This window comes from Callionymus lyra, chromosome 6, assembly GCF_982586985.1.
Source record: "Callionymus lyra chromosome 6, fCalLyr1.hap1.1, whole genome shotgun sequence".
Taxonomy (NCBI): domain Eukaryota; kingdom Metazoa; phylum Chordata; class Actinopteri; order Syngnathiformes; family Callionymidae; genus Callionymus; species Callionymus lyra.
Genome location: NC_141823.1, coordinates 29,070,453 through 29,096,801, shown reverse-complemented (window position 1 = coordinate 29,096,801; position 26,349 = coordinate 29,070,453). Strand labels below are relative to the sequence as shown.

General features: G+C 38.6%; 1 protein-coding gene across 2 annotated transcripts in view; it reads left to right on the top strand.

Annotated features, from left to right (window-relative positions):
- Window positions 1–3,151: 3,151 nt before the first annotated feature.
- Window positions 3,152–26,349, top strand: part of rbfox3a (RNA binding fox-1 homolog 3a) — a 458,688-nt gene continuing 435,490 nt past the window's right edge. Inside the window, exon 1 of one of the 2 annotated variants that reach the window (XM_087794608.1) lies at window positions 3,152–3,367. The gene's annotated coding sequence lies outside the window, so the exon portion shown is untranslated. The remainder of the gene's footprint in view (window positions 3,368–26,349) is intronic. The other variant, XM_087794610.1, reaches the window with a different exon arrangement.

Sequence of the window (26,349 nt, the reverse complement as noted above, 5' to 3'; positions counted from 1 at the left end):
CTTGTCTAAAACGGGAACAAGAGAAAAATGCTTTTTAAGAAGCAAAAAGGGATTAAAAAACAGAAAAATAATGTTTGTTGGGCCTTAGAAATGGTTGAAAAAAAGAAAATGAAAAACAATATTGTACAGAGGAAATCCAAAATGTTCAGCACTATCATTTAGGGAAAAGACAAGCATAGAAGCGAAACTAGATAACATTAAAAGACTGATCTCTTTGCTTTGTACATCATCGGTTTTAGACATTTTTGTGCAAAACTTCTTCTCCACAGACAGTTTTTATAGTTTCATGTTGCTTACACCTTGACCTACATTTGCATTTAAGTGAATATATTGGTCTCACTCTGACAATATTTTAAGGAGAGTATGTTTCTTGTGCCAATGTGCTAGCTCTGCATCTCAGGGATTGAGTTAGGTCGTAGGCGCACAAATCTGTAGGTATCAAAAGTGTTTTTCACAACTAAACTGGTGACCTTTAGCTAACACTGAGCCTTCCCTGTCTTCTTCTCATTTCAGGTAAAATTTAGATTTTGTTTTGAGCTCCTATTAAAACCCCAAGAATCCCAAGCAGCCTTCTTCTCATCTCTTACTTTCTCTCTGGAGAGAGAAGCAAAAGCCTTTCTCCATTAGATCAGTGTATTCCCATAACGCTAATCTAATAGCTAATTTCACCTTTAATTAAATGTGCGGTGGAGACGCCGAGCCTTCGTACGGGCCCGGATTAAAAATGCACCACTTCAATATAGATACAAAGATAGGCAACCAAAACTAAAGGTAATGCCAGGACAAAAGCAATCTTACTTTGTATCTTAAACTTTAGATTAAATGTATACACATAAATCAAATCTCCTGTTTTCAGTGGGCGGGGCTTAAGCACACTTTCTAGTGTAAATATGTAAATGAAAAGAAATTGTTGTGCAAACAGTCACATACTTGATGGAGTCTACTGACTCCTTCAAGAAACATCTTAAGACATTTTTATTTGTGCAGGCTTTTTCCCTGAATTTCTAGGACACCTGTGTCTGTCTTATGTGTCTTGATCTTTTAAGTATATATTTAAACTGTGTATTGTTTTTGATTGTTAAAGCGCTTTGTGACCCTGGTCTAGAAAGGCGCTCTAGAAATAACCATTACTTACTTACTGATGAGTACAATAGAGGTTCAAGATCCATTTAAGAGACACTTAAATCAACAAATTAGTTGATTTAGGCTGAGATAGCTGGTGATAGATGGTGATCCTTAACTTCACACACTGTTCACACTACACACATCAACATTGAGAGTAACATTAGCCGACTAAATGCTTGCTGCTTTTTACAGATGCCATGGTAACCAATTAATATTGGTTATTCTCTTTACCTTTTAAGTGGACATAATATTTCTACCAATATGGAAGTTTTATATTAACCTTAATATTTCAATACCATGTAAACTGAATTGTGACCATTAGATGGGTGGCCATGATAGAGGAGGTTACACTGCCTAACTTACTACTAAGCCTAGAAGGCTATTTTTTTTCAACCCAACACTATACTCATCTGACACCTCCAGCAAAGATTCTGTGCATTCCTGGCAGCCCAGGAGAACGAAGACTTCTCCATGAGCTGACAATCTTGACAATGTTGCTGCTATTCGTATCACTGAACATAAAGGTGATGTGATTTAGAGACGGGATGGGAGCGTAACAAAGAAAAAAAAACATATTTTTACCTTGGAAGAGTGTCACAAAAAACAGTATGAACAAGTTAAACGTTATTTCATCTTGTTTTTCTTTGTTTATAAATAGGCATTATTTTGTTCTAGATATTTTAGATATATATATATAACTTGGTTACCTTTAAAGTGCTGGTTCGTTATGTGATCCATTTCCCAAGTTTAGCAATTTAACGGTATTTAAGTTTAACTGAACCCAATCCATCAAGTTTTCCTGGAGAATAATTCACAATTGTTAAGACTCCATTTTGACCTTGAGCAGTTCTAACTTGAAGTTACAATTGACTGGGTAAAGAATAGAATAGTTTGAAAAACATTTTTTTTATTCAACACCCTTGAACAAAGTACTGTACAGTAAATACCTGATGTTGCCTTGGTATAAAAAATGAATAAATATTAAACTCCAAATAACCTCCAATCTATTTACATGTATGACATTTATTTGAATCAAAATTGGACGCATTTTTTAAAAGATATATCCATCTTTTATTATCGATAAAATAAGTCTTACAGTCTTCTACAACCTTTGTGCCACCTTTTCTTTAACATAAATAATCCGAATGGTTGAGTAGTCCATATGCACATTTTCAAACAATTTTGTGCCAAATTTGGTCACTCTTGTAAAATTGGTGTACTCCTGCTATTAACAAATGAGGAATCAGAAATGGTTGCTATGGTAGCTACAAACAACTGGATGATACTTGCATTTTACTCGTGACATGAGGAAATCCTGCTTTTCTCCAGTTATCATTTCAACATTCAAACGTTACAGAAAGACTTGTTGAGTCAACACTATGCTTTTTTTTTCTGCGTCACTTCCTGGTAATCAAGGATCAGAACATTTCAATTTTGCATTGAAAGCTGTAGCTAAATGTATAAGCAAGTCTCTCTGCCTCAAATGCTTCATTGTTGCTCTAAAGAGATTGATATAAGTTATGTCTTTTGGTGTTTTAAAGAGGGAAAGCTTGATGAATCATCTTTAAATATAAACTTTTACGCAGCGTGTTTGTTATCATGTGTGTCTAATGAATGACACCTACCTCGTAAGTCTCGCCTCGACCTCCACTCTTGTGGATTGATGAGAACACACGGAAGTAGATGAATGAATAAATGAATGAATTTAGTCTCAGAAAGGATTAGAGGCTTGTTTAATTCAGTACTTCCCTGCCTGACACAGTGTCATTAAAGGACACGCACTCGCTGCCTCACTCACTCACACTGAGAGAATTGGGGATTTCCTTCCTTTTCTTCCTTTTTATTGCCAAAATCGGAGCCCCGTATTAGTGCGTGGTGACTATTCCTGATTCTATTGAAGCTCCGGTGCTGGATCCCGGGGAATGTGCTGTCACATTTCTGTGCGTGTCGGTGTATTCCCACTCACTCGCCGGAGCATCTTCCCCCTCAAACCTACATCCCGACACAGTCATACACGCGCAGCCCAGCCTCCTCCTCTTACTCTGACTCCGCTTCTCACTCCCTCACCATCTCAGTCTCGCTCTGAGCGCTTGTTCGGCAGAGCAGCATAACACAGCGGAGTGTGTGTGTGTGTGTGTTTCTTTTCTCAGCATCAGTGAAAACATAGAGAAGTATAGAAGGAAGGAAAGAGAGAGTCGTCCGGAGAAGAGCGAGCTGACACAGAGCAACACTCCTGAGCATCGTGAGTACTGTACTCGCTTCCTCCATTCATTCACTCACATGTTACACAATAGGTAGGGTAGTACGCTCAGAGGAAGACGTGCTGAATGGCTTCCCTACTTGTTTGTTAACATCATCACTGGACGGTCTGTTTTCTGCAACGTCGGCTTTTCTGCTTTTAAACTGATGTCCTTCTTTTGTGGAACTTTTCGAGTGTAGATCAATACTGTTGCTGCCTTTGACACACCTGACATTCTCAACATGAACTTTTTGGCCACTCTTTCTCTTTACAAGGGACGTTTTCAACGCCTTGTCCACACTGCACTCTCTTCACAAGTGGTGTTTCCCAGCGTAGAAACATTATCTCCCTCCTACACACACTCTGAAAAAAAGTCTAAACGTGTCTCCACTCTCGTTTGTAGGAGTGTGTTTATTGTCAAGTGCTGGGGCGACCAGGTTCTGTTGGGGGCGGAGGAGAAACTTAAAAAGAAAGATTACAGGAACTTCTTAAAAAAGGGGGGATTATAAGAACTGCTGCCATCCTCTCTTTTTGCTCTGTCACAGTAATTATTTCTTGAAAGACTGTAGATTGTGTAGCTCTGTGTTCCTCCAGGAGACACCACAAAGTCATAACCAGCCACTGCAACGAGGGACAAAGTGACTTTTTTTTTCATTTGCTCTTTTACAACAATTGCTTTTTTTGCATTATGAACAGTGAGAAATGACACAATTGGGCCGTTTTAATGTCAAACCAAATGACTGAATGCCATTGCAAATAATTTGTTTTGTTGTTAAGGCACCATATTGAGGATTATACACCTACTTAAATGAAGCCAGGCACCTAAAAGGGCCTGGAGGAGACAAGATAATTAGGTAATACAAGTTATATTAGGGTTTAAAATATTGCGGGAACATCCTCTTCTGCTCCAACTCTCTTTAAACCAATTCAGTGATTCAACCACTCTTTTTACAAAACACACACACATACATTTTAGTCAGAAATAAAACTGATCTATGGTGAGATGATAAGTAGGTCATGTGAAAGTGCATTATAAAGTACGTTTCTTTTATGGAGGTGTGAGTTCTATGAAGATGTCAAGGTGAAACATTTGTATAACTGCACGGCGGATGTTCTCTGGATGGAGGAAGAAGTGCTTGTTGCTGTCCGCCGGGTGCAGCTCAGGAGTGGAGGATATCTGTGGCGTTTTGCTGGGATTTACTCTTACAATAACGATTAAGCATGTGACACTCGGGCCGGGTGTGTCGACTTCAAAGGCAGCTTCCCACTGTGGAGTCTTTTCCTGGTGTGTAACGGGGGAGGCACAAGAGAGGAGGAGAGAGAAGGTGCACAGTTGGAAGATAAGTTACCTCTTTTTTAGTGCATCTTGAATCATGAAGCAGCCAAATGTGTCAAAAGTTCCTGCTCCCATTACACTTCATTAATATCGCTATTAACGATTATTATAAGGGATTATCATATTACGTGTTATATACTGTAAAGTAATAATACATCCTTTAAAGGGCATCATTTCTACATATTTATTAAATAAACGTTTAAATGTAGCCAGATTATTCAGGACTTTTTGCGTGGAAAACCTTTGACTGTCTCTGTTGACTCTTACATTGGGCTGCCACCCACGATTTAACAACATTCAGCAGGAAATATAGCTTCAACAATTAGCATAGCTTCTGTTTAGTTTTGTTGTGCGATGAATAAAAAAAATCGAATTTTTTTAACGTTTAGACGTTTAAACAGGAGAGTGATAATAGTTTTTTAATCTCTTCATTTCTAAAAAGCTGCCTGCTACATCTTTGGCAGTAAATCCTCTTCAGCACGAGTATGGTTGTCTTTCCATCAGGCTGAGATGACCTGAATGATTCTTTGAGCGATTATCATAGCTTTTCCACTATCACCTCAATGCATTTACAAACAAGCGCTGAGCCACTTGTCATGCACTAGACGACAGGTAGAAAGTCAGAACCGGGGCACACAGTCCAGAAAGTGTTGCCGCAAAGCTCTGTTGGAGCCCTGCAAGGTCTCCGCCATTATAAATATATAAATATATGTATGTGTGTGTGTATGAGCCGGGTCACAATGCTGTGTCAGATTATTAGGAAGCTTTAAAAAAACTCATAATATTTATTACTTAATTAAAGGAAATCCTATTTTCAGAATACAGTTCATCTACCAGAAAGAAATACTTATTCATTTATTTTAAAATAAAAAATAAATATTTACACAATAAAAAGTACTTGTCCCAAGGGATTAATGAAGTAATATTTGATCTCAAATTATAATTAAATCCATTAATGATCCAACCCTTTTTATTACTTACTCATATTGATTATTTATCAGTTACAGGTTTATGGGAACATGTCAGGGTCAAAGACGCTGTTATGTCATTTATATTTTAACAGCAGTATTAACAGGAGCATTCGTCTTCCGACTAATAGCAGACTGATCCTCTTCTTTGTCTCCTTCGGTTTTTTATGCCCTTACTAGGGGTCCAAGGCGTTCCCAGGCCAGCTTGCCGACGAAACTTATTACACTGCTTATTTCACTATTTCAGCAATAATAGTCTGACACTTCATTTTAGAGTAAATGTATTGATCGATAATAGTGTTATTCATTTGTGTCAAACAAAAGCTCTGATCCTAGTGCCCAGAGACATCAAACTGAATTGGTAACTTAAACATAATGTGTGACTAAATACGATTATATCAGAGTTCACTTTTTTCCTTTTCGCCTGGGCTCCTCCTTTTTGGCAACTGTTGCCATCAATATAATAAGCTTCAATATTTTTAGGATCAGGAGTCAAAACTATTACAAGGCAAACCAACCAATTCTGAGATTTCTGAGTTCATAAAGGAGTTTCTAATGTTGCAGACTGGTGCTGGTGCCACACACCTTTTTATCCACAACAACTTTTTGTCAGAATATTTTTCCCCCTAATCTCTGATTTCACTTGCTTTAACCCACCAATGAACCCACGTACAAAGCTTTTAAGTCTGCATTTTATTTGAAGCAATGTATTTGTCATTGTGGTCAATTAAGTTTAAAATATAATTTGCTTCCCTGCTCAGTTTCCATTTTTTTTTAGCACATTTCTAGTCTAAATATTTTATCAGAATTGCTATAAGACACCATTTTTCACCTTACATCTTGGTGAGATGTAGGAACTTGTTTGTATCTTAAATCACTTGAATACCTTGAGTTTTAGCCGATGTTTTAACATTTGTTCCAAACATATTCAAAATGTATTGATATGATAACTCTGCCCTTAAGCTCCCCAACAATTTAAACGTTTTCTTGCAACCAACATTTTTATTTAACCTAATATTGATCATATGCATTTGAAAAGGTCAATATTTGATCATCTTATTCATATGACAAGAAATGATCACAGATGAATTGAATTGTTTGGAATTACTCTATCCCCACATAAATATAGGCTCAGTTTTATTAGCTGATCCTGTCTCGTCTTCATCACCCACTAATTTCTCTGATAACAAATCACCCCGACTGACATCTTCCAATTACATCTTTCATTTTCTCATAAACATCCATTTTCATTACAGAGAACATCGCACTTTACCCTTCAACTGCTGCCGCAATTCATCATACACCCCGACTGCCAGAGGCCGACACTGTTCGACAAAGCCTCAGAAAGCGGCTCCTCCACACAAACCCACACTCTTCGTAGGTCTCCTTTTAAAAAAAAACGTCTGCATCGTTTCAGTGGGAATGGTCCAATATTTCACACACCTCTTAATCCCCTTTAAGCGCAGTTGTTATCCAAGCCCACACTGAACTGTATCACTACTGTAGCTTGTTGCTGCTACAAGCTGTTTAAGCAAGTGTCTTTTTATGGGGTAGTGAATGCAGTGTTGTGATTTGTTGTGTGCTACTGTCTGTTTGTGGTACTGTCTGATGTGATGCACCAACTGAAGAGATATTTTTTTTCCTCCTGGGGCCCTAATCCTTCTTCTACATGAGAAGAAGAGATTGATAGAGAAGACGATGAATGTGTGTGAGAGAGTGACAAGTCGCCATAAAATAGTGTGTTGTGTGTTCTTGAGCACAGCTTTGAAGGCTTTCAAACGGAAGCATAAGCAGGATTTGCATGTGAACAAGGGCTTTAACGGAGCCGTGAACCGTTAATATGCATTCAGAGAGGTTTTGTCGCGAGCGGCCAGAGTTTTTCAGAGACAGGTGTTCTGCAAATCATAACAAACTCGCTCCCATCTGAAAAATTCTCTCTCCCCTCCAAAATATTTTCCTCCGGAGCTTCTATTCTCTGTTCTCTACAGTGTCGCTTGCTTTGCCAGCGCTTTCAATAGAAGTTGGGCGCTTATTCAGAACTGGAAAATGACAAGAGGAGTACTGCATCCGCGTTATTTTTATCCTTTTTGAATCCTTGTTGCCCCAACGGACTTCTGCTACCAATCAACAAGGTTGGAAATGCTCTCAATTTTTATTAACTGACATGCAAACAGACGTCAACAGCAAACTACTTAACAAAGAAGTAAAGAATAGTTTTGAATCGTTTGCTAAATATGTGATGAAACGACCGCTGCAAATGTCTTTTACCTCTCCTCGTGAGTCAGTTGGGACTAGTGTTGGGTTGATGAGCATCAATTGTTTGAAATAATAGGTTGAAAATGATCCCAGGTTTCTATAATTTGGTTCAATAAATGTTGTAAAGCAGACGGAAACCATAAATGTAAATACCAGATTTGAAATCTAGGAAAAACATCAGCAAATTTTTCAGTTTCTTTCTGAAATATCGCTTTTTAAGTGGTTTACCTGGAAATTAAGATAAAACGGAATGAGTTGGGAGCAGACCTAGACAAAGTGCGGTCTGGGGGCCACATGCAGCCTTTTAAGTGAGTAAATATGTGTCCCTCAAGAGGTTAGACTTTGACCAATGTTTCTGATGGCAAAACATAAACATTATTGTGCATTTTTATCATTATTCATTTCCAGTTTAACTTTAGATTTATCTTGCTTATTATCTTCTGTACGTATCTGTCCAAAACAGTTGAAAGAACAACTATTTTTTAACTAGCGATGGCCAGATGAAGCCATTAGTTTAAAAATAATGTGATCTTTCGTTAGAACAGATATACAAAACCAAGGAAAATTGTGCAGAGAGTGCCATCTAGTGGACTCTGAAAATAATGACACTGCTTCATGAAGCTTCATCAGACCATCACTAGTTTTAACAAAGACGTTTTAGAAAAATTCATAGAAAACGAAACAGTTTTTTTTTTAATTTTCTCATTATATTCAGGCTCCATTTCTTCATATAGTGTTCTGTTTGACTTAATGGCCCTTCACAGGAATCACACCGTATAATATGCATCCTTTGGAATTGAACTACCCAGCCCTGATTCAGACTGTCGAAAGGTTGTTTGATGTAATAGCTATAAGGTGGTTTATCAACTCACAAGTATCAAATCTGCTTCCCCCCCACACTTGGATTCACATTATCTTTGTCTCTCACAAGATTTGGATGAATATTTCCTTTGGTTTATGATAACATTTCATTTTTGCGATAAGGCCAGAGCAGAGAGTAGCTGAGGACCGCTGTCTGATGTGACGTTATTACTCAGCTCCTTCTGCTGCCGTTATAGATTTGGATATCCCTGCTTACTTAGATCACTCAATGGGATTTAATACCCCATTTTTCCAAATAAGTAGAAGTGAGCAAACTCACATATCTTACATTGTAAAAATTATTATGGCATAAGTCTTGACTCCAAGCTGTATGTTTAGATAAAAAAATGCTTTGAAGTCGTGTTGGGTGATGAAGATTCATGAAGCAGTAGCTCAGCAGGTGGCGCTTTGAGTTTAAAAATGATGTGAAGTTACAATAGAAAAGCCGTTCCAAACAATTGATTATAAAATATAGACACTGCTTCATGGAGCTTTATCGACCCATCACCAGTTTAAATCAGTGTTTACTGAACATTAGTGATGGGTTGATGAAGCCTCATGATACAGCACACAGTATCTTCATTTTGAAAGGCCACTAGATGGCACTCTGTGCCTCATAATCTTTGGTTCTGATCTGCTAATTCAATGAAACCTAACATAATTGTCACTAAAACTGGCATCTCGTGGCCTTTCAAACTGTATCATGATACATCATCAGCTGCTTCATGAGGCATCATCAACCCATCACTACAACAATTTTGTGACATCCCTGACCAATTGACTTTGGATATTGAGGGTGTTTTAGAGAGATTCTGACTAACACGTTAGACACACACCATTTGGCAGAAAATGAAACACAATCAGAGCATAGCGTTAAATTAAAATAAGTCCAATGCGTACAAGCTCATTTTGGAGCTCATGAAGACTTCATCAGATGGTAAAAGAGGGAACAAGTGAGGGTACCTTGTGATGTAGACAGGTTTAAGGATAAATATTAGATTCTTAAGCAATGAGAATAATAAACAATACTTTTATAGAGCTGACTTGTTGGCAGCATACATAGGAAATATTTAGCAAAACCTGAAAGTGTGTATGGCAGAGCAGAAAGAGATTTTTGACTCTTTGCCACAGATGCCTCGCCATGGCAGCTTCACACATTTTTCTCATTCAAATGCATATGTATGGAAGTGCAAAGTTGAAGGCGCTCACCTCTCATTGTGTGCATGTGAGCTATAGATATGAGGGACTCTGGAAGGCATCCACTTGATGATGTTGAATGGTGACTTTCTCCCCGCAGCTTTATTTATGTCCACACTTTGCAGTCCAGACACACACACACACCTATAAATCTGTTTCTGCTGCAGACCACACACATCACTCAGTGACACCTCTCACACACACTTCTTTTTTTCCCCCACTCTCTCCATCCATTTCAAGGTATCACTGTATTTTCAGTCAACAAACCAAATCGCTGTCCTCTGGGGGGTTTGAACCTTCTCCTGGTATGATGAACCCACCCGTGACTCGCCTGGCCCCACCTCACTAACTCCTGCCCTTTCTCCCTCTCACTCATGCATATCAGTTGCTCAGTAGCCCAAGGGCATCGCTGCAGGACTTTGTGACTCTGGCCTGCTAAATATTTTACCGTTTCCGGGTCTTTGAAAAGGCTCTTCTCAAACACACTCCTGAGGAGAAAGTAGAGCAGGAGGAGGAAAAAGGAAGGTTTGGAAAGATTGAAAATCAATCATTCTCTCTGAAAGGAGGAGAAGCAGTTGAGTGAGCAGGAGGAAATATTTCTTCAGGAAAGTAGTAAGCTGGGGAGATGTTACATGCTCTGACTGTACACAGCTTCAAAAAGAATGCAGGGCTTTAATCAGAGATTTATCAATCTCTGGATGAAGGAAGAAGTCCGAGGAGGAAGAAGCAGGTCTGGAGGACCGGGCAATTATAGAATCTAAAAAAAGAATAAAAAAAAGAAAAAACACGTTCTTTTTAAAACATAATTCTGTGAGTACAAAAGGCAAGTTGAAGATTGATTTTTTTCCCTCTTATAACAATTATCATTATTACACGTATAGAACTTTTTTAGCCATTCAAGGAATAATATTACTCTACTGTTAATAAAAATAAAGCTAAAGATCGTTACTACACACAGAGGAAAATCACGACACGGTATAACACATGGTTCATGGTTTCATCTCCTTGAAGATACCTTACAGTTTAGCACTTATTTAAAGAACTTTACATAATTTGGGGATCACACATGTTTCATGCAAGGAACTAAACAAAAGATCAGGCACAGTTTTTCCACACAACTCTTTCTTTGAAAGAACTGCAACAGGAAGTACAGTCTTCTTACTTGCTTGGAATCAAGACATTGTTGTCGGCTATTGATATTTAAAATGTAGAAGATAATGCTGGTATTTATTTAAATACTCAAAAGAGCGGGTTTCATACGCCTTTAATGATGGGTTGATGAAGCTTCATGAAGTAGTATCCTTTTTTTCAGAGCCCACTGGAAACATACTCTGCTCAAAAATCAATTGCTTTGACCAGCTCCACCTACTGAGCGTCTTGGCATTTCCTACCATGGGTTGCTAAAGCGAATAAACTCACTAAACTTATTGTCAGTGAAACTTTCTTTCCACATTGTATATGGCAAGCCACAAGCAAAGACATATTTTTATTTTTAATTATCATTTTCATCCTGGAATAAAACAAAAGTAAATGGGGTAGTTGTTGAAATGTTGATTTCATGAATAAACAAATGATCTACCTCAGAAAAATCATGAATATGTTTATGTGGTTCATAATTTTAAAATGGACCTACAAGTGACCGTCTGTTAATTATTGAATTATTTTCATCTCAAATCTCTTTAAATCTTCTAGAAAAGGTCTACAGTCTGTGAGTGGAACACAACACAGGCAGACATGTGTCGGGACAAATTCATGTCAAGGGTGTTAATAAGAAATTAACCTTGCATTAATTCTGAACACCATTACAATTTTGGTTAAGCACTTCCTATAAAGAAAACAAGCACATATCAGAGGTAGTTCATTTTTCAGCACCATGGACAGTTCATCTCTTCAGCCTGTTTACTTGTGATTGGCAGATGAAGCTTCATGAAGCAGTTCCTACCAGTGCCTGGAACCCTCATTTAAAAATGTGAGGTTTGGCCAGTATTGCTGTTCAAAGGAAATTGAGTGACATCTAGTGGCTTCTGAAAGTAAACAATACTGTTTCACGGAGCGTCATCAACCCATCACTACTGTCTCTGAATACAAAGAAGTATTTACAATGTTAAATGTTTGAACAGAAATATAGTTCATATATTGCATCCACTTAACATACATTATTGGTTAATCAGCAATTATTTTTGTGAACATCTCAAATTACAGTATTGAGAAACTATTGGCTCAGTTGGGGATTTCCAAAATAGTCGAAGGCACAACTCACTACAATACACATGTTTTCTCTACAGCTCTGTGATGGGTGTAGCTGAAGTTGAACTCTTAACCTGTCAACAGCAATCATCATCTTGGACTCAGAAGTACGCAGAGGTCATAACTGCTGGTGGGGGAGAGAATACATTTCAAATATTTCTTTTAAAAATACTCAACTTCAGATAGTAATGGGATGATGACGCTTCATGAAGCAGTGTCTAATTTTTAGATGTCTCTTGAAGGAGTCAGTAAACTCCATCAAGCGCAGAGAGAGAGGAAGATCGTTCCAAAGCTTAGGAGCAACAGCCTGGAAGGGTTTCTCTCCTCTGGTCCTGAACCGTGTGCGAGGAACCATCAGCAGATTCTGATCCACAGACCTCAGAGCCTGAGCTGGGGTGTAAGGATGGATGAGATCACTGATGTAAGGTCAATCCTGACCATGAATAGATCTGAAAGTAAGAACCAAAATTTTAAAATTCATCCTGAAAATAACTGGTAGCCAGTGAAGAGATTTAAGGATTGGAGAAATGTGAGTTCTTCTACTAGAGCTAGTCAGAATTAACTGCAGGCGAGACAGCTCCTTCTTGTTAAGACATGAAAACAAACTCTTTCAATTGTACAGACGAGAAGACACAAACGCATTGATTACAAGCTTAAGATCATGTTTTGGTCAAAGTTGGCTCGGCCTGGAAGCGAACCAGCAACCTTCTTGCTGTCAGCGCGCTAACCACTGCGCCACCTTGCAAACATGTCTATGTCTAATACAACACCCAGGTTTCTCAGGCTCAGTTTGACAGACTGACCTAAGTCACTCAAGTACTGACTCAACCCTGGAACCTTATGATCAGGAGCAAAAACAAAAGTTTTAGTTTTGTCCACATTTAGCTGCAAAGTGTTTTCACTCAGCCATTGTTTGATTTATAGCAAACAATTGACTAAGCTGTTCAGCCCCTGGGGCTCAGTTGGATCAAATGAGCAGTAAAACTGGATGTCTTCAGCAAAAATGTGTTAAGAAACATCATGAAATCTCTGAATGATTTTACCCAGGGGAATCAAGTACAGCAAAAATAATAAAGGACCCATAACAGAACCTTGAGGGACTCCACAACTGATTCAGACCTCATTTGATTGGCAGAAACACTGAAACTGCGCCCAGAAAGGTTCATCCCTCAGTCTTCTTAACAGGATCTGTTTAAAAATCAAAATCAATGTTTCAAATAGAAGAGCTGTTAATAGCAAATTGTTTTTGGGCAGAGAAAGTAATCTAGTGGGCTCTGAAGACAATGACACTTCTATATAAAGCTTCACATACCCATCACTAGCCCGGAAGCAAATTTTCTGGAGAGGCAAATCTTGTATCACCATCTGGAAACGTGATAGATGAGTACGTATTCAGGCTAACTCGGTTTCCAAAAGCACCAAGCAGTGAAACACACACTCCCAAGGTATTGTGAAACACTGTGACAAGATATCAGTGGATTCCACTTTTTGTATTATTCACTCAACAGTGTAATAAACTATAGTATTGACTGCATTTTATATAGCCTCTCCTCCTAACCTGATTTATTTAACACTCAACTATAAATAAATCTGAGTAAAAATTAAATTATATTTATTTAGAAAAAAAATTAGAATTTTCTCATGTTAACATAATAGCAAGAGAATAAAAAGTTGATCTATATTATTTTCTGCTACATTGAAATATTGCTCTTGAATAAGTGCTATACTTACTTGAGATATCAAGACTCATGTCGGGCAATAAATTAATACATATTCAATGAACAGATGGGCACAATAAAGTTGGCAAAATCATACAAAACAACAACCTAGTCTCTTCTTTTCTCCTTGATAATTAAAATTCTACCTTACATTGCACTGTGAAACTGTTCACAATTGCTTCACTGAGCCTCCCAGCTGTTAATTTAACATGTCTTTTGTTTGATTGCTTGAAAATGGCAGTATCGCTTCTGTTGTGTAACACGTCGTATACACACACACAAAAATAATTAGAAGTGGTGCACCTGACAGATCATATTGTAAACAGACAGGTTATTGTCAAATCCTTAAGAAACCTTTCTCTGCTACCTTGCTTTCCTCCGATGTTATTCCGTCCTTCTTCATTGAAGTGTAATAAAAATATTTAACACACCATAGTGCCCAACAGATGTTAAACCATGACATTAAATTAGCCAGGGACTTTTGTGAATGTGAGGCTTCAGTAATTCCACGACACCTAAGAAAATACAGCCTAGCAAATCAAGTCAGAGACTTAAATTGGTGTTATTGAGCAAATCCATGACTCCAAATTGTGAGTATTTAAAGTTTAAATTTGAGAGCCACTTACTGTTGATTCCTGCCATCTGACTCACTCAGTTGAATGAATAAACGACCATACAAACAATTTCAGTCATGTTCAAAGCTTGGACAAGAGAGTTTGATGAATTTTATTTTATTGTAAAGCTAATCTTTGAACCCTTTCAAACATCCTTAGAATTTGGTCCTATTTCAGCAGACCTTGCGTCTGTGCTTGATGAAAAAGGAGTTTCAACTGCTGCGGCGGAGACAGAGAGACAGCCTTGGTGGCTCAGACATTTGACAGACAAGTTGCATTCCTCGTGTCTGAGAGCGCAGCGCGACATATCCATATGTATCATTTCTTTTCATCATCATGTCCCTTCGACCTCAGCGGTCCTTTCTCTTATCAACTATCTGTTTAGTGTCCTCCACTTTGTTCTTCTGTTGCTCCTCCTGCACTTTCACTTGAACCCCATTTCACTCCATCGAACACCACTCTCCCATTATTTGCATCCACCAGTGTCTCACCCCCTCCCTCCCTGTTTCCAGGCCGATTTGCCGCGCTCGATGGCGGGGTATTTGACAGGCCTGCTGCAAGAAGATAGCGAGATTGAATGCAAGTCCCGGGGGTGGAAGGCAGGATGGTTTAAAAAAAAAAAAAAAAGAAAGGAAAGGGGGGAGATGTGGTATTAGTTGGTGAAAAGGGGGTTGGCACCAGACTGCGAGCCGAGGGGGAGGATGGGAAACGGAGATCTAGGCATGGGGGGCTTAGGGCGAGCCAGACAGACTGACACCACAACCCCAGAGAGAGAGAACCGGAGCTGCGCGAGATGAAAAGCTGTGAAATCGCCAACTATTTAGGAACTTTGAGAGTTTCATGTCATGTTTTTTAGGAAACAGCATTTTTTGGGAATACCATGAAGGACTTTGATTATCTTTCTTTCTTTCTTTTTATTCTGCTAACGATCAAAAGAGAAATTGTAGGACTATGAATGTCTAAGTCATACGAGCCTGGTGTTGTTGTTTTTAGATAAAGCGTGAAACAAACACATGGTAGGATTCACACATGTCTGTATTGTGTAACTTTCTCTAATAATGGGATGTAGAATATCACATTTAGATGCTACAGCTTACACATTCTGACTTTGAATCATCCACCTTTTAATGTAATGTAATTTAATGTTGACCTTATGAGAAACCAGAAATTGTTTGCCTGCACACTGCGGTAGGAGAGGTAGTTCCCAGTCTTCCCAAGTGTTTCTCCTCAGCTGCTCACAAGAGAACGCTTTTTTCTGATTAGATGACAACTTTAACTAGCTTCTGTCATACTGGACGAGAAGTGTTTACTCGTTTCAGTCCTTCAATAACCAAGCTTCTGTCTCCATCTCCACTGAAGAGTAAATATGGTCTGCCTAAATTTCCAACCATGCAAACTCAAGTGAGTTGAGTGTGAACATGGGCCTAAGGTGGGGGACTGGATTGAATTTTGACATATTGGCAATTATAATTTTATTCATTAAACAACCAGGAGCCTCAGTAGAGTGTGGAAAAAAAACACGTCACCTCAACAGCCTGGTTCCCCTCACAGTGGTCACCAGAAAACCCTTGGCCATATCGTTCTGCAAAATTGTCAGAAAATGGTCTTCTTAAAGGCTTATCTCAGACATCTCTTGTTATTTGGAACTTGGTTTTAAGGTAAAAAGTTATAAGGCTCAATGCAAACAATATTGAAACTTATATTAGTGGAACACCAGCCTGAAGTTGCCTAGCCTCTATCCAGATCAGTCAAAAGTGTCATGTGGATTCTTGGAGCAGACACCTACTGACCACTCTAGCACAACCCATTTATACATGTGGTTCCTTATTGGCAGCACCTGGTGGTACCAGAAGGTTAAAAAAGCTACATCCCAACAGAAGAGTGAGCTCCTGACTGGCCGGAGATGATTTGTCACATTTTAAATGGGTGCAACCCAGATACACCACCAATTAAAAGAATAATATAGATTCATTCTAGCAATATATAACAACTGGAACAACAAAGACATATTTTTACAAAAAACACATTTTCTTACTTTTTCAGTCATTTTTATTCTGTAAGGTTATCATGTTCCTCAAACAAAAGGTAAACATGTAATTGTCTGCAGGTTTAATAACAGCTGATATCTTTGTCAAACTGAAAATGTTTACCTAAATATTCATTGTTGCAGGTTTTGTGCCATTTATGGTTATAAAATAAATAAAAAAACTTTGATGCAAACCTATGCTTTCAGACAGTCACAGAGTTTCCAAAATCAATGCTCATATCCTCCTGTCTTCAACAGCTAACAGCCGGGAAACAGTGGATTTATGGCCGTCTCTCTCTCCTTCCTGTATGTCTGTGAGATTTTTCACGTCTCTCGTCATTTTAAATGATTGGCCTGTGTGCTTGCCAATCATGGCCCCTTGGTCCAGTCAATAGTGGGCAGCAATGACACATCGCGACAAGGACATTTCTCTGCTGACATCAAGTGCTGACCTTAAATCCTTAGAGGGAGAGAAAGTCACCCAGGCGTTGAACAAGGACTCTAAAAATAATACAGGAGAGGTGGTGGAGAAAGAAAAATACCGCAAACACCTTTTCAATTCAGCCTCTTTTATTCAACTTTTGTTTTTACCAAGTTAAAGCTTAAATAGCCAGTTCCCGTCTAGAACCCATTACCTCAACCTTCCCTTTTCTTCCTCATCCCCCATCTATGGGTTCACCTCCAATCACCCAAGGTGCACCTGACAGCTGAGAGTGTGAAGGAATGTGTGTGTGTGTTTGTGTGTGTGTGTGTGGAGTTGGGGGCTCGTCAGATTGCTGTAAAGGGCCAGAGAGTTGACAGCTATGGGAAAAGACAGCTGACCCCTCTTAGACGGAGAATGGGAGGACGGTGGCGAGGGAGGAGGGAAAGGGCAGGAGAATACAGGAGAGTGCATGAGATGGAATGTAGTAATATCAGTTCTATAAATAGCCCGTTTAACAATTCCAGGCCCGGACTCTGGCGCTACCTGTCGACATTGGAGGCTGGAATAGTGGTTGGCTCTTCACTGAAGCAGCAATAAAGATATATGGGGTTGTTAAAAAACAATTTGTATTTTTATTTTCAACTTGTAAAACAGTTGACTCTTCAATGATTTTCAAATTATACTGCAACCTACAAATGAGAAAAAGCATTAACAAATGTATCATGTAAATCTTTGCCTTATCCCTTTCATTTTCACCAACATCTTGTATTGATGATGTGAGTTTTAACCACTATACAAATCTTTGCCACGACTCTGTTGTGGGATCTATATTAAAACAATGCATCATTCTCCCTCTATCATAGTTTGAGACAGTAGACAAGTCAAACGGTTTTTAATCAAAATCCGATAAATAAATCCAAAAACCCATTCAGTCAATAAAACCGAAACCTATTCAGTAAGAGAATAGAAAACAAAAGCAGTTTAAAATGCAAAACATATCCGATCAATAAATCCAAAACCTAATAAGTACACGCAAGGATAACAAGGAAGCACTCAGACAGGATCTAAAGATCAGGGACTCACCGGCAACTAAAAGAGGGACAACTCACTTGAGTAACTAAAAACGCTGACAACGTCAGGAACTGTTCATCAGGTAACAAGGAAGGTCCAGGGAAAAAACCAGACGGGAGCGAACAAGGAGACGCAATACGCTGATTCTTCTGCTATTCAATCATCCCCAAACATGCACCTGCCTGCATCTGTCAAGTGGTCAACACAACAGAAAACCGGAAAAACATACCAACAAAAAAATCCCAAAAACGGGAGACATGACAGAATCCTGGCAGTGAAATCGTGGAGCAGACCATCTGGGAAAGAACAATACTTTAATGGAATACATTGGTCTGTTAATGTCTTAAGGGAGTTAGTTGATCAGAAGAAAGGTTGTCGCTGAATTCAAGAATTCATCTTTCGCTTCGATATATTCAGGTGGTGTTAAGAATGGATTTGGCCAAAAAGACGAGAGGATCACAGAATCAGCGGTATGGCTTGGCTTGATTGGAGAAGTCACGCCATCGGACCAAATCCATCAGAGTAAACTGCGTCGACACTTTTTTTTGTACATGTGTTAACAGTGGGCTCTCAAGAAATCTCAATTCACATCATAGAACCAGTTTGGCTTCTCTCTGGTCTACTGAGAAAGGAAAAACCCGGATCACTCCTATCAACTTTGAGTAAAAATCATTTCGGCCAAGTCCAGGTCACTGTGACCCAACTTGGAACAAACAAGCAAACCATTTTTGGAAGGAGAATGCTAGATCTACTACTATAGTGGCAAGTTTTTTTGTTGGCCAGGCAGCATACTTCATACCCTGTGAGTATACAGGAAGTTAAACAGGTCTGACAATGCACAATAGACACACTAATTCCTAGTAATAAACCAAGAGAAGCTCCGTGTCTTTCTTAGAGCCTCGAATCATACACAAAAACAAGTCAAATCTAACTTAAATTGTTGCCAGACACCTTTGGTTATTAGTCTTTCATGCTGTAAATATCTCTCTTGCAAATTCATAGCTGTGTTGTGGAAAATGCCCGTAGAGAACGGTGCAACAACACACAGAACATCTCAAGTAGAACAGAGGAAATAGTAGCACTTAACGGCGTTGACTTCTGCGCTAATGGGAGCCGATGTTACACTCAAGGCCCAGTTTAGATTATTTAGCCGACGTTCACTCTGACAGCGTTTTACCTGGTTCCCACAGTCATCGGCCCAGCTTGCATGTGCAGAGGCTGCGGACCCCTGTTGTCCAATCAGGGCACATTAAATCTCGGCCCCTCAATCTGCCTCAGCTGCAGCCACGGACGCTCAGGGGAAATGTCCCGTACTGTATCTAAATGCTAATCAGTGCTCATGCCGTTAATGAACACAGAGCAAACTCACACACAACCTTGATTTCTTCACACATTTTTGGCACAAGGACAGGGCACCCAAGGCTAATGGAACATTTTGACCGGAGGCTAAAAAGAAAGACTTTCTTTTTTTTTTTAAATACACAGGAAGGATGTTGTATTTTTTAATATTTTCTTTTAGACCAACTTATTTGAAAAGTACCCACACAACCAATACGTTGACTACAAATGAAAATAGTTACAACTATAAATGCTTAAAAACCTCAAAAAAACCCTGTTAAATAATGTAAAAATAATATATAATATAATTATTTTAATTCGGTACAGTGTGTTTTTCCATATATTTCTGTCACTTGGTTTGTCTTTTATCTTCCAGTAGCCCATGCACATGGGCTATGGTCCATCTTATTGGTGTGTGTCCAAGAGATAAATGAAATAATCAAATGTTTATGGCCCGTAAAAAGGCAATTGGCAGCTTTAGTTGTGTGCGTGCGTGTGTGTACGTGTGTGTGCGGGACTCGGTAGTGATGGAGCAGAAGTTATCCAGGCTCTGCCACGGAAAAAGGGAACGAGACAAAGTGGGGGAAAAAAGAACACACACTGGTGTGAACACACACACGCTCCTATCATCAGCCAACAACCAACTAAAGCACAGAATTATTACCACATTCTTCTGGTTCAGAAGAAGGTCAGAGGAATGTTGCTTAGCTACAGAGGAAGTGAAAAGGTTAAAATTAGAAAGGTTTTTTTTTTTCGTATATTTCCATCTAATAAATAGAATCTTTACTTAGTCACTATGTCAGCAGCAGAGGATACAAACAAGTCACACTATCTGTCAGCTTTGACGTGTGCTTTAGTAAACAAAGACCACATTTTCTTCCAGTATGTGAGTAAAACAAGTGACAGCTAAATTAGCTGCTGTGCATGCCACACTATCCCCACATCAGAGAAGTACAGACGAGCAGATCGAGCAGAGTCAAGCGAGTGTCAACTTTCCTTTAGTCGCTACATATTCTGTTTGATCTATCTTTGATTCTGAGACTTAAATCGTTCTCCACCCGTCTTACTCAACACAAACACTATCTTTCCAATTCCAGCTAGTGAAGTTGGTGCCTAAAATAATGTGAAATTGATGTATTAATTAAAAGTTTGTATAAAAATGATATTTTTTTTGGAAGTGTTTGTTCACCGCAGACTCAATTGCACGTCACACAATGCTGGACAAAAAGTGAAACAAGAAGAGTTTACAGAAATAAAAGATTCATATGAATAAAAACATATTTTGTGAGACAATGTGATGACTAATTTGATAAACCTTCCTAATTCATATTGTCCTTGGACAAAATAGGACATTTACAGCTGTGTTTCTTTGTAAATAGTTCCCCAGGGGTCTTAAGATTGTGAGTATTTTATATTGTACACTGTTTCCTTGGTAGCATCACACAAAAGTCATTTTAGACAGAATTAATCAAAAAAAAAATATTTTTTTCAAACTTTTGTTCTTTAAAAAACATAAACTATAAAGGGGCTCTCAAACTGAAAGTTTTTTTTCCTTTGGTTGAATTAAACTCCAATCATTTCAACTCCAAACACTCCAACTGCTGTTGTTTTTAGCTGCTGTCAAATTTTGACTTACTGCCTCATTTTCAGGGCACAAGAAAGTCCAGCACCTCCAAGGAAACAACGTAATCACAGCCAGAAGTTAAGAAACTCTTAGAGGCTCCTTTGAACTTTATTGAAGTAGAGTTCTGTAGACTGTTGAAAGAAAATAGAAAAATAACTGAATCTTAATCAAACAAAAAAAAGGTATTAATTTAAGGTTTGACTATAACCAGGAAAAGGTTGTATTGACATGTTGGCGATTTTTACACTTGTGTAAACAGATATACAATCAATTATCGTGAGCCATTCTTTGTTTTAACTATGATGATGAGATAAATGGGTCTTCAAATTAATTCCTGCCAATTTATTAAAGCTTGGGAAGTGAGGAAAACAAGTTTCTAAAAATATATTGACCAACTAATTTGACCGTTCAGGGCAGTGCGATGCCATAATAGATCAATCACTAAGTTCTCCTTGCAGGCTAATGAGGAGAATCTCTTAATATGATTTAAAGTTTTTAAGGCAGTTTTAGATTTAAAAGCTCCTTATTTGGGGGAAGATACTTGGCTTCAAGTGTTTTCTTGAATCTGGGGTAACTGAAAAAGAAAAAGAAAGCCGAGACAGAGATGCAAAAAAAAAAAAAGGTTCTTATGTAACTTTGTTAAAAAGTAAAAGTCATCTCTTGACTCACTGCTCAATTAATTATCTTTTTCTCCCAGTAATCAATGATGAATAATATAGAAAATAAATGCTATTTAGCGTTCATGAACAAGAGTTCAAAGGCATTTGAGAGGGGTCAGGGTCAGTCAGGGACACCAAGCTGCAGCTTGTTTTCTTGGACAGTCTTGACTGGTCTTGAACAGAAATCCTGAGTCAGTGTATTGAGTATATAGGAATTAGCATGGCGATTTTTCTGTTGTTTCTAATTGACTCATCTGAGCTTGTTATTGAAATGTTTAATTTAAATTTTAAATATAAGGTGTAGCATTTTCTTTTCGTATAAAAAAGAGATACAATGGAATCTGCGGGCCCGTGGAATCTGCTGAAGGGATCTGATCTGATCAGACCATACATGGTCTATGGTCTTGGTCTTGTCTAGTGTATTGGGATTTTTTTTCCAGGTGTAAAATATGAAGAAGTTTTTTAACATCAGGCTTTTAGAGCTACACGCTGCTAAACCTTTCTCATCTATTTGAGGGCTAATATTTTTCACGTCATTCAGTATTATCTACAAATCAGGATTTAATAAAACAACATTTGTTATCTTAATATAATTGAGTTCACCTGTGTCCTCGATACGGAGGGTCAGGCTGGGACCACAGTGAACGAGCATTTACTGATGTTAAATCTTTATACTGAGCCGGAACTGTCTTGGGATCACTCAGTTGAAGCTCATGTCCTTGGAGAAAGGATTTGTTTCTAAAAGTGCTGACTCTGTGACATAATAACGTACGATCAGTTGAGGTTCATCAGGCCTTTTTTTCTAAATCCAACCAAGTGTAAAAGGTCATGTAGGGTGTAAGTGAGCCCATGTGAAGGTTTAGGTGAAAGCCCACAATCAGTTTGAAGTGACGTTTTCCTTTATCGTCTTCCCTCTGATCCAGTCGTCTGCAACTTCATTTAGCCCTCTCTCCCTTCCCCCCTCTGCTCCTCACCCAGTCTCCCACAGTTACTACCATCCATTTGTGCATTCCAGAGGAGCTCCTCACTGACAAATCACCATCATTCTCTGTTTTGATGAGCTTTTGAATGATTATCCTGTCCACGGTGATCCATGTAGTGCTAGCTTAGATTCCGGGCTCCATCGGCTGCACCATCAGCGGCTGAAGCTGGAGAGATCCATCACTACTGCCTTGTTAATTCTCCTAATCTATCATTTGCTCTGGAATGAAATTGCAGCACCTGTTTCACTAATATTCAAATAAGGTTTAATAATCACTCCATTTTTTTTCATTTCTTGAAAAAAAAAGTTTTTAAACAAACTATTTCCAATAAATTCCACTCTTCCTTTTTGCACTATTATGAAATCATCATATATTTTTGCATTTTTTATTATTTTTATAGAGCTTTAATTTTGTCGTCCCAAATTCACTCACTTGACGACAGAACACAACACTAACACTTCTTGTTGAAGTTGAAACACAAAGTTAGACACATTTTACAAGAGGTGAGCAAGCCATGTTTTTCCAGCCTTCCAAAGTATACCAGGGATCAATATAGACATGTAATCATTTCATTTCATTGGTTGTACGATCCAAGGCCAGCAGTAATGTGAGCAATAATCCAACACCTTTAATTCCTCCTCCTCATCATCATGAAGCGGTTATATGGTCAAGAATTATGCAATTCTTTGGAAAATATATTCATTAATCTGCTGTGACGGAAGATGAATGAGAGTCAAACTAAAAGTTTACTGGCCAGCTGTGAACCATTATTTAGTAACAAGGCTCATGGCCCTATTTATAAAAAACTGTTCAAGGAAGAACGGTACATTGATCATGTTAAACAGAGGTTTCAAACTTGAGGTTTTGGGGGCAAATGTAGCCAACCAACTAATTTTAAAGAGATAGTTCACCAAAAATTCAAACTTCACTCATTTTCGCTCAGTAATCTGTTCCTTCTATAAAAGACACTTAAAAACATCCACATACCTCCATACTGCTCGTCTGTAATGTCTATCTTGTATTGAAGCTTCAACGAGAATAATTGTTACGCAAAAAATAAATGCCTATTATTCTAAATAAAACGGCCAATCCCAACCTTAGATCCACATGGAAGGAAAGACATGAATGAGTGAAGTTGGAATATTAGGTGTACCATCACTTTAAGTTTGCAACAAGTCTAATTTGCTACTGAATCTGAAACCAGTCAACAGGTTGTTTGTGTGGTCTATAAACTGTCAGTCAACAATAATCTAGAAACGTCTAAAAGGGACCGAATACAAAGCTAATGCAAAGCTTTTATATTTGGCTTGACATGGATTCTGAATGACGCTACGTGGTCTGGCTGCTTGATTTCTCAGCAAATCCCAGAAATATGTTTTAGTTTAGCAGAGTCTCTGTTTTCTGAAGGACACTTTCAACACCCTTAATATGAGTTTGTGATTCTCTGTGGCATGAATGGTATTTAAAAAGCTCGAAGCCACAGAGAGGTCGACACAATTCCAGGCTTGGCAACAAGAGCGACTTTGTGTGATCGTGCCGTTGAACTTCAGGAAAATGAGATTTGACACAGCTTTTAATTATGCATCAATAGCAAATAAAACATTCATTTAACATCAATATGCAACTCTGCTCTTCATCGCTTTCCTTTCTTCTGTTCAACCTACATGACGCAGCCCGATCAAAGAAATAAATCCACAAATAAATATTATGTATTTGCCGATAAGAAGCAATAAGATTTTTGTCTTTTCTCATTTTAAGCAAAGTCTAGTATCTCAAACCTGCTTTTTGCTGTTTAAAACAACATTTGTTGGGCTTTTGTTATAAAGTAAAAGCCAACTATCAAACCTATTACTTCATCAATAGCCAGTCAATCTCTGTGTATCTGCTGTCTTGCCAGTCTGATTTACAACCAATCAATGATGTGATCACAAAACTGGTTTCTGCCCAATATTGCCGACGTGATCTGAGAAGATATCGTCTTGGAAATGATCCAAACGTCTGACAAAACCAAGATGCACATTAAAGATCTCTCTGGCTCGGCGTAAACCTCGGCGATGATCCCTGTGAACCGGCGGATGACTTCAGACACTGAGATGCGATTGATTTTCACTTCAAAGCTGCACGACTACGCATTATCGCTGTACACGTGGAGCTTGTTAAATTGTACAGATGCAGTTCTTGCTGATGTGCTCTACGTGTGGATATGAAAGAGAGCCTCTATCCCTCCGTTCATCCGTTCATCTCACCCTTGTTGATCTTCGGGTGCGTTTTAAAAATATACCATGGAGAGATTGAGCTGCCTGGAAACTCAAAGTGACAATGTATTCCTTTTAATTAAGCAATTAATATCGATTGACAACGTTGTTGGCCACATCAGTTATCTTCATGTTGAGAGATGTTTCTCTTCGGGCGCATGAGTCATGAGGAGGAGAAGAGAGAGACAGAGGAAGCGCTATCACACGGAGGCTTTCTTTCACTTAAAGAGTCCATTAGCTTATCTACTGCTCCTGGGGAGGGAGACAAACTCATGGATATGTACTTATGTTGCGCGGAGACTTTAGATTTTTTATTTAGTCTCCCTGCTGTTAAATCTCTTTGATATAGATAACAATGAAGAATGGTTTGGGTCTATTCTTAGTCTCATTACTCATAATAAAATGGTTGCATATCACCTCATGTTGCTGTATTTGCTGAGGGGAGGAAAGAACGTGGATTCCAATTTGTGACTGAAGATCTCTCGTGTGATTTTGAGTCCAAGGAAAAGCTTACAGAATGACGTTTTGATGTGTATTCTTTGTGTTTTTTTAAATATGGATTTCTGCCTTAAAAAACATACATGTTCACGCTAATGCTATTTTTGAACTATCAAAACATTATTCAGACATCCACAAATATGCATAAAATATGCAGCAGTATGCATAATGCAACAGTGCTCATGAGGGAGTCCTTGACCTTCGCCTGCTCCCCGGGCTCTCCCAGACGTGCCCTTGGATGATTGTCTGACCTCGGCTCGACTTCAACTGTACTCCCCACTCATGTCACCTCATTGCACCCGAGCCTGGCCCGGGCGCCGCCGCCGCCTCTCCCTCCCCATTAACCTCGCGTTGCCTCCCCGACTCCTGGACATCTGCATTCTCATCAGATCATTTGAGGACGACTGAAACAACTTAATCGGTTGCTAAAAAGCAGCAGCGTAACCAATGTTTACTCTTATAAACACACATACGCTGTTTACCAACTTTGTTGAGGAGCTGGGAAACACTTCCTGGCTGCCAGTATCGGCGAGTTTGAATCACTTTCACACATCAATGGCCTTTCCCGCTTCGACTGTGGGAACATGTTAACAGATATTTATAGCCTGGTTTTGAATTTGGCAGGAACATTTAAGGTAATTATCATAGCACAACACTACTGGACTTAAAGAAACATTTTTTAGAGCAGATTCAAGTGAATCCCGGAATAGAAATAAAAAGGATTTAACAAATAGCATATACTTGAAGACAAGGTCGACCTTATTTGTTGTTGTTACAGGATATATTATTTAAAAAAATACATTAAGTAGGAGCTTCTTATTTTATATATATATAATATATTTTATATCGTTTATTGAGCACAAAAAAAGACTTTCAATCATTTATCGTCCCTTAAAACTTTGACTTGTAT